At 49.8% G+C, this 9,919-nt stretch overlaps 1 protein-coding gene across 1 annotated transcript in view; it reads right to left on the reverse strand.

The window, feature by feature from the left end:
* dtnbb (dystrobrevin, beta b) overlaps window positions 1-9,919 on the reverse strand; it is a 121,048-nt gene that overhangs the window by 36,021 nt on the left and 75,108 nt on the right. The gene's annotated exons all lie outside the window — the stretch shown is intronic.

Below are 9,919 nucleotides of genomic sequence, written 5' to 3' on the forward strand. Positions count from 1 at the left end.
TTTTACTCGCCCACACGCATCAGCGTTCACTATAAACGCCCACAAAACCCCTTTGCCTCCTGTTGTCAGCTCTCTGTGCTAACATTTAGCAACGTCGTCCGAGAATTATAGGAAAACACGTCATGTGACGTGGGAAATCGCTTTGCAAAACACTCACTGAAAAATAGCGGTTAGACCCTAAAACGTGAACTCGACCGAAATTGTAACTGTTTCACTCAGATCAGCGTGGAACAGAAACAGGAAGCGCCAGGACGATGTGAAAAACTCAGGATAACAGGATAAATACGTGTGCGGGTCTTTAACAGCGGTAATCCAGCGGAACGGAAGCAGGCCTCTTCACGTGCGGCAGGAAGTGTTTCTGTGACCGTTATACTCCCGCCGTCATTTATAATTCAGCATTTCGCCATTTAGCCATATAGCCATTTAACGGTCTAGGCATGTAGCCATTTGGCCACTTTGCCATGTAATTAGTTAGACATGTAATTAGTTAGCCATGTAGCCACTTAGCCATGTAACCAGTTAGCCATGTAACCAGTTAGCTATGTAGCGTGGCTCTCATTTAGCGGCGGCTCTCAGTCGGAGTGACTTGCGGACGGAAGATGCGCGGACAGATAAATCATGGCGCCAGCCGACAGAGCAGCGGCAGGTCTTCAGCTCGTTATGAGAGGGAGAAAGATCACATTACGCCATCGATCCGCGCTCAGGGGCGACCTACCCACCTGACCTTTTCATTCGCGTGAGGGGTGGATGTGTACCACCGGCTCTCACACGGAGTGACTGCGGGCAAGCACATGTCTCGTTATGGCAGTTATATAGTTAGTATAGACCTTACGGCCTTACGACCAATCATATATGAATTTTACTGTACCTTATTTGATGTGTTCAGTTGTTTGTTCTATGACCTTGATATGCACTGTATTTTTGTACGTTGCTTTGGAATAAAAGCGTATCCTACATAAAAAGTAATGCCACTAACCTCTTTCATCGCTCTCTAAATGGTAAACGGCCTGCATTCATATAGCGCTTTTTTTTTTAATCCAAAGCGCTGTACAATTAATGCAACTCACCCATTCATATACACACTCACACCAACGGCGATCAGCTGCCATGCAATGCACCGACCAGCTCGTGTTCTGTTACCAATATGAAATGACAAAGGCATGCTCTTTTCATCCCCACATTTCTCGGACTCGTTTGTTCCTCGAGCTGCGTAGGAGCATTTGGGGTTTAGGTGTCTTGCTCAGGGACACTTCGACACACCAAGGGCGGGGGATTGTACCGACAACCCTCCGACTGCCCTCACCGCCTGAGCTAATGTCACCCAATAAGGTAGCCATTTTCAGACCTCTCTCTCCCCCCCCCCCCCCCCCCCACAGAGGCTCCCAAACTCAGCCGCGCTGCATCCGTTCATTGTTATTCCACGCACAACCACAATCCCTGAATTGTAACGAGCTGTTAATTGTTCTTAATTAAACACAATTAATGTTTACTGGGATTATTTACCCCCCCGGAGGCCCAGTCAGAAATAGCTCCGTGTGTCATGAATAAACATCCCCCATATTCACATAATTTTAATTACTCACAGCAGCTAACGAGTCATAACGACATTACAGAGAGGTTACATGTTTAACTGATTACTCCAGAGACCGCCAAGGAGAACCTGCAGGGTGCAAACTGCTCAAACTCGGTTCACTTGGTCACTTGGAACCGAATCATTTGTGAAACATGGCAATGAGATCAACATTTTTATTTTGCATTTATTTACAAAATGTATGGACATATGGATGATTTTTTAGAAATGTTTATCATAAACGATCAAGAGATGCTAATATTGGGGATAAGGCTGCTAGGCTTTTCGAACCTCGGTGTATAATGATTGCGGAACATTTGACATTGTATGAATCGTTTGAATCGCTGCAGTGTTGTCTGCATGTGTTCTGGTTCTTCACTGTTACCTGCCCAGGGATGACAGGTGAAATTCAGCCTGACGGATAACTCCGGGACAGCATAGGGGCCTGTGCAGTACCCCGTCAAGTTAATAATTAATTAAATAAATAAATAAATACGATGGCCTTGACAACAAAAACTGAAAAATGCAGAGTTTGACGGCTCTCGCTCCAGTCCGTTTTACAGTGATGCCACTCCATGTTTTACATGCACTCTGCATTCTGCCATGTCGGCAATCATCAAATCTGGGCCTTAAATCCAAATCCGGCCCTGGTTTTCTTTTCTCCCTGGTAATTGGCTGAACAGCTAGTGCTACTGATTGGCCAGACCAGTCTTCACACCTGACTCCCAGGTAAAGGGAGGGTGGAGAACCAGCAGTTCTCAGCCCTCGAGGACCGTGATTTGACAATCCCTGTTCTGTGTGCTACCTGTGAACTCCACTCCACGTTTTACCTGCAGCCACTGCACTCGTTCTCCATTTTACCCCTTGCTCATTCATTCCGCTCCGTGTTTTACGTGCCTCCCCTGTACTCCACTCCAGTAGCACCGACTGACAGGCTCAAAGGGAAGTCTCTCTCAGATCCACTCCCTTGCTGTAAAATTTAAGCCACAGGCAAACTTTTTAAATGTTGTCTTAAAATTTTTTTTTAAATATTTGCTAAAGGCAGAAATGTCTCCACACTCCAGTTCCCCTCCCTCTCCATCCTGAGTTTAGTCACACAGCTCCCCCCCGTTAGCACAGGCAGCCTCAAGTGCAAACTGGCTGCAACATCTCGGAAACAACGTTCGAACCCTTTTTTTTTTTTCCGGGAACGGAAACTCATCATTAGGCAGCGGGTCAGGTTTCCATTTTATCAAAACAGGACCCGGAGATCAGCCGCGGCCCTCCGGAGGCCGGCGGTAATTTCATAAATGCGTTCTGCCACTGTTAATCTCCATCAGCGGGGAAACCGGGCGGCCATTACGGCTCGACGGGCAGAATTTACACCTCTCTGAGCCATCAGCGGTGAAACAGAGCCGCCATTACGGCTCGACAGGGAGAATTTACACCTCCCTGAGAGCTCTTGGCGAGAGAGCGCGCGCATTCGATAAAGGGGCGGTCTCTGCATCGCTAAAACCGTTCCGGCAACTTCCCACTCCTCCTGACCGGCTCTCGCACTCGACAGACGCGTCCAAAAACAGCCTGGCTCCAGCTCCGCGGCTCAGTTTCCAAGATGGTTTTACGCTACAAATCCTGCCATCGAATGTGGGCTGGCTCTCTCTCTCCCTCTCTCTCTATCTTAGCTGTATTTAGAATCTTTTTTTTTTTTTTTTAGATATTTTTTAGGCCTTTTTCAGCTTTATTGGACAGTATACAGCACAGAGAGACAGGAAGAATGGGAGCGAGAGAGAGGGGAAGACATGCGACAAATGTCAGACGGTCGGATTCGAACCAGCTGTATTTAGAATCTTGTTGGAGCATGATTTCTGGTTTACTCTGGGCCGCTGATAGGAGTTTACCCAGAATTTTCACCAGGGCACTGGGGCATTTCAGAGACTCTATCATCGACAAACACAGTCCAACAACAGCAACCAAGCAACCCACATTTCTACCACGCATCTCAACTACATCAACCTACAACCCTTTGGACTGCAAGTACAGCCCCAAATAGCCAACCTTTCCACCACACATGCCTGCTGTAAAATCCAGCTATGCTCGCCAACCAGCTACCAGCCATTTCAAAACATAGCTATTCAAACCATGTAGAGCTGGGAGCTGGTCTGAACTGGTCAACCAGCGACAAGCTGTTTCAAAACCTAGCTTGAGATGTTTTGCCAGCAGGGATTCTCCACAACACCAACCAACATCCCTCCAGACCACAGCCCAGACAGCCCAGATTCAGGTCCCTGGTTAATTGTGAGACTAAACACACGGTGACACTCATAACGCAAGTCCTCACGTCGGGTCTTGTTTTCCCTGCATAGCGGCGGGTAACGGAATTTGAGCTGTTGTGACAGAACCTGAGCCAGCTGTGACAGAACCTGAGCCGGCTGTGACAGAACCTGAGCCGGCTGTGACAGAACCTGAGCCGGCTGTGACAGAACCTGAGCCGGCTGTGACAGAACTGGAGCAAATCATGACGGAATCTGAGCAAAGTCGCGACGGAACCCGAGGGAAGTCGTGATGGAAACCAGAGAAGAGTGACGGAAACCAGAGAACACAGTTGCGATAGGACCGGACTAAGGTGCGACAGGACCGGACTAAGTTGCGACAGGACCGGACTAAGTTGCGACAGGACCGGACTAAGGTGCGACAGGACCGGACTAAGTTGCGACAGGACCGGACTAAGTTGCGACAGGACCGGACTAAGTTGCGACAGGACCGGACTAAGGTGCGACAGGACCGGACTAAGTTGCGACAGGACCGGACTAAATTGCGACTGGACCGGACTAAGTTGCGACTGGACCGGACTAAGTTGCGACAGGACCGGACTAAATTGCGACAGGACCGGACTAAATTGCGACAGGACCGGACTAAGTTGGAGTGATATAAATTCGGAGCATGTCCGATATTTAAAAACATGGATCTGGCCGTGCCTCTTCAGCCAGATATTTACTGGGCAAGTCGCACCTTTTTTCACGAATTTAATGCCGCGGTCACCTTGGGAGGCCCAAATCGATACTCCCATTTCTGCGCCCCGCCCGTAATCCCACTCTCTTTGATCACGGCAATAAACAGCTCCCAGGAACGCGTAATTCTGCAGCAGATCAGCACACATTTCGGGCCGTTAGGAAACGGGGGACAGGTGCGGAGGAGCGTGAACGAGATCCAGCAGGAGAAAAACAGAGTATTAGAAACTACGTCTGGCTCCTCAAGACCCGTTTCCTCTTTAGACGTTCGTTAAGAGCAAAATGGAAACGACTGTGAAGCCTGGAAGAATTCAGCCACCCCTAATTAAAACAAATAAGACGTTTGAGATAAAACAGAATTCAGCACTTTTCTTACGGTGGTGGAATCTGAAACTCCAGCCTACAGGGTTGCACCGGCTCGGTAATGTGAGGTCCTGTCACTCAGCGGCCATTTTAGGCCATGGAAACCAGGTGTGTTCTGTCGCCAATCAACAATAAACGAGCAGTTACATGAAATAATTCACCCAAAGCTTGCAAGCTCTGCTATCCCCCCACTCCCTAGGACTGTGGTACAGAATGTGTGTGTGTGAGTGTACGTGTGTGTGTGTACGTGGTGTGTGTGTGTGTGTGTGTGTGTGTGTGTGTGTGTGTGTGGTGTGTGTGTGTATGTGTGTGAGAGGGTGTGTGAGGGTGTGAGAGGGTGTGAGAGGGTGTGTGAGTGTGTGTGTGTGTGTTTGGGGGGGTATATCGCTGTAATATCAGGGCTTGGGCGGTTTTGGGGCGTCCCTTCGCGGCTGTTCGGAGCCAGTAGTCTCACAAGAAACACAGGCACAGGCACACACACGCAGACACCACTCTCTCTCACTCTCTCACTCTCTCTCACTCTCTCACTCTCTCACTCTCTCACTCTCTCACTCTCTCACTCACACACACACACACACACAGAGGGGACGTGGTTTCCACTTGCCGGTGAGAACAGGAGTGGCCAGAATATGTGATGTCACAAGGTCACGTGACCCCATGAGTCAGACTGAACCACAAAAACAGAAAACAGAAAATAAAAGCATAAAGAGCTGGCCTTTACACAGGCCGGTAACCATGGCGCCGTTAAACAGCACCTTCCGCTAACCTCGTCGTCACGTGTCTTTTTAAATGTTTCATTTTATAAAGAACAACATCAAAGGCCTCTGAGCGCCTGAGGGTGCAAACACACAGTCTGATCATGAATCCCTCTCTCTGTCTCCCTCTCCCTTTCTCTTTCTCTTTCTCTGTCCCTCTCCCTCTCTGTCTCTCTCTCCCTCTCTCTGTCTCTCTCTGTCTCTGTCCCTCTCCCTCTCTCTTTCTCTTTCTCTGTCTCCCTCTCCCTCTCCCTCCCCTCTCTGTCTCCCTGTCTCTCTGTCCCTCTGTCCCTCTCTCTGTCTCCCTCTCCCTCTCCCTGTCTGTCTCTCTCCCTCTCCCTCTCTCTGTCTCTCTCTCCCTCTCTCTCTCCCTCTCTCTGTCTCTCTCTCCCTCTCTCTTTCTCTCTGTCCCTCTCCCTCTCTCTGTCCCTGTCCCTCTCCCTCTCTGTCTCCCTCTCCCTCTCTCTTTCTCTCTGTCCCTCTCCCGCTCTCTTTCTCTCTGTCCCTCTCCCTCTCTATGTCTCCCTCTCTTTCTCTTTCTCTCTGTCTCCCTCTCCCTCTCTCTTTCTCTCTCTGTCTCTCTCTCCCTCTCTCTGTCCCTCTCTCTCTCTGTCTCTCCCTGTCTGTCTGTCTGTCTCTCCCTCTCCCTCTCACTCTCTGTCTCTCTGTCCCTCTCCCTCTCTCTGTCTCTCTGTCTCTGTCTCTCTCTCTCCCTCTCTCTCTCTCTCAATTCAATTTCAAAATGGTTTATTGGCATGACATATTTTTCAATACATATTGCCATAAAGCTTTATAAGCAATCATAAAATTAACAAAAACAATAAACGTAATAACAATACAAAGATTAAAATAAAGCAGGCATAGAATGCATTAATAATCTCTCTCTCTCTCACTCACTCCATCTCTCACTCCATATTCTCCCTCCCTCTCTCCCTCCCTCAGGTGAGAATGTCAGGTGACAGACGGAGAAGGTCACAGAGAAACGCAGGGGAGCGTGGTCAGAGCCAGTTCAGAGGCCCCGTCTCTCCACTGCGATCCCCCCCACCCCCCACTGCAGGTATAGGTGTCCAAACCCCCACCACCCCCCACTGCAGGTATAGGTGTCCAAACCCCCCCCACCCCCCACTGCAGGTACAGGTGTCCAAACCCCCACCCCCCACTGCAGGTATAGGTGTCCAAACCCCCACCCCCCACTGCAGGTACAGGTGTCCAAACCCCCACCACCCCCCACTGCAGGTATAGGTGTCCAAACCCCCACCACCCCCCACCGCAGGTATAGGTGTCCAAACCCCCACCACCCCCCACTGCAGGTATAGGTGTCCAAACCCCCACCCCCCACTGCAGGTATAGGTGTCCAAACCCCCACCCCCCACTGCAGGTATAGGTGTCCAAACCCCCTCAGTGACAGCCTCTGAATGGTAACGAGCCGTTAATTGCTCTTAATGAGACATGTGTAATCCCTGCTGAGGGATGATTTAGGCTGTGGAGGCGCGGTGCGTGAGGAACGGCGTTCTGCGTGTCGTCAATCACGACCGCCTCGGGCCCAGGCCGCAGGCCTGCAGAACCGCCCGGATCCGCGAAGCGCTTTCGCCTGAACCGCGCTCCCCCGCTCTCCGGACAGTTACTCTGCACTCAGAGAGTTTACTGCACTCAGAGAGTTTACTGCGTTCAGCGCGTTCAGCGCGTTCAGGGCGTTCAGGGCGTTCAGCGCGTTCAGAGCGTTCAGCGCGTTCAGAGCGTTCAGCGCGTTCAGCGCGTTCAGGGCGTTCAGGGCGTTCAGGGCGTTCAGCGCGTTCAGAGCGTTCAGCGCGTTCAGCGCGTTCAGCGCGTTCAGGGCGTTCAGGGCGTTCAGGGCGTTCAGGGCGTTCAGGGCGTTCAGGGCGTTCAGCGCGTTCAGGGCGTTCAGCGCGTTCAGGTTCAGCGCGTTCAGGGCGTTCAGGGCGTTCAGCGCGTTCAGGGCGTTCAGCGCGTTCAGAGAGTTCAGCGCGTTCAGGGCGTTCAGCGCGTTCAGCGCGTTCAGCGCGTTCAGAGAGTTCAGCGTGTTCAGCGCGTTCAGCGCGTTCAGCGCGTTCAGTGGGCACTGCCTTACAGTCAGCGTCTGAGACAGACTCTACGGAAAGGGAGAAACGCGCAGACAAGTTTTCATTCATCCATTAAGAGACGCTAACGCCGGGTCCTCCAGCAAACTGTCGACGTTGTTCGTTATCGTCGTAAAAGGCTGCTTTTATTCCATTATCCTGCGTATTACAGCCGTTTTATTTACTTATTAACCCACCTCTCTTTGTGTGCTCCCTGTGTTTCTGTCCCTCTCAAATGAGAATAACGTTTCACGTCCTGTACTTTATCTGATTTTATGTTAAACACGTTCCTCATAGTATCAATATAGTATCAACTTTTTATATATAATATAAATTTCATTACATGAATTGTGCTTTGTGAATAAAGTTTGTTTGATTGATTGAATGGGGAAAGGTCAAAGGTTGAATTGAGAAGGTTGCAGGTTTGAATCCCAAATGGGCAGATTCCTGAAAAACCCATTTAAAGTCAGAACTTCACCTCTAAAATACATTTTTTATGATAAAATTGATCCACCCACTAAAAACCCAATCAAACCTAAGAGCCAATTAACACGTACTAACCTTCTTGATTATCCATTTGCCATTTCAGGAGAAAACATGCCAGCATGACGCTTTTTTTTAAACACCCAAGCGGCCCTGCCCACAGGCTGATGCATTGCTGAGCGAATCAGGCGAGTTCCCGATGAGGGACCAAGCGAATAAGTTATAGATCCACCACAGTGAAAAATGTTTTTTTTACTTTTCTTTTTTTTTACCTTGCCGCAGTGAAAGTAAAACACACTAAGGGCAGAGGCCTCCAGCATCCCAGAATGCTACAGTAACACCTGCAGCGCTATAAACACACAGGCTAAAGTGCTGACAGCAGGAGCTCACAGAAACATCCATGGTTGACTGCAACAGTTAAAAAACCCCCCAAAAAACCCCAACCTTTCAGAAAGTGTTTCAGTTATCCATCTATCCACGGCTTTCTCCTGGATCCAGTGTCTGGAGACACTTCTGCTGATCTTATGAATGTGTAGATTCACATCTGACACCCTGAGCAGACCCTGCAGTCTAATCTGGCCCTCAAATCCAAATCTGGCCCAGGTTCATCCCAACCAGGTAACTAGCTGAACGATTAGTGCTACTGATTGGTCAGACTGTCTTCACACCTGACTCCCAGGTAAAGGGCGGGTGAACACACCTGACTCCCAGATAAAGGGAGGGTGAACACACCTGACTCCCAGGTAAAGGGAGGGTGAACACACCTGACTCCCAGGTAAAGGGAGGGTGAACACACCTGACTCCCAGGTAAAGGGAGGGTGAACACACCTGACTCCCAGGTAAAGGGAGGGTGAACACACCTGACTCCCAGGTAAAGGGAGGGTGAACACACCTGACTCCCAGGTAAAGGGCGGGTGAACACACCTGACTCCCAGATAAAGGGAGGGTGAACACACCTGACTCCCAGGTAAAGGGAGGGTGAACACACCTGACTCCCAGGTAAAGGGAGGGTGAACACACCTGACTCCCAGGTAAAGGGAGGGTGAACACACCTGACTCCCAGGTAAAAGGAGGGTGAACACACCTGACTCCCAGGTAAAGGGAGGGTGAACACACCTGACTCCCAGGTAAAGGGAGGGTGAACACACCTGACTCCCAGGTAAAAGGAGGGTGAACACACCTGACTCCCAGGTAAAGGGCGGGTGGACACACCTGACTCCCAGGTAAAGGGAGGATGGAGAACCAGCAGTTCATGAAAAGAAGAGCTCAACACCAAGGTGAAATTTCTCCTTAATTCAGTCTATTCTTCACAGCCATAGGAACACGCCTTAAAGTATATATTCCATAAAAGTCTAATACTTGTGTATTTTCACACCAAAGCTTTTTTCATTCCATTCACTTCCCAGAAAACAAAACAAAAACACAATTTTACAGTACAGTCATTGTGTACCAGTGGGCGTGTCTGTCAGTCTGTCAATCTTGTGCTCCCGTCCAATCACGATGCTCTCACACAGTGGAGTTTGACGTCCCCTCCCTAAAATAACTCTCCAGGAAAGATTTAACTCATGAATACGTCATTTCTCATATCCAGCTTCCGTTTCAGCTCCTCTTTAACGGTTCAGCCAATGAACCGAGACGACGCCAAACCGCCAGCGTCCAATCCCGTAGTCGTCGTCACGGAGA

The sequence above is a fragment of the Conger conger genome, chromosome 5 (assembly GCF_963514075.1).
Source record: "Conger conger chromosome 5, fConCon1.1, whole genome shotgun sequence".
Lineage (NCBI taxonomy): Eukaryota > Metazoa > Chordata > Actinopteri > Anguilliformes > Congridae > Conger > Conger conger.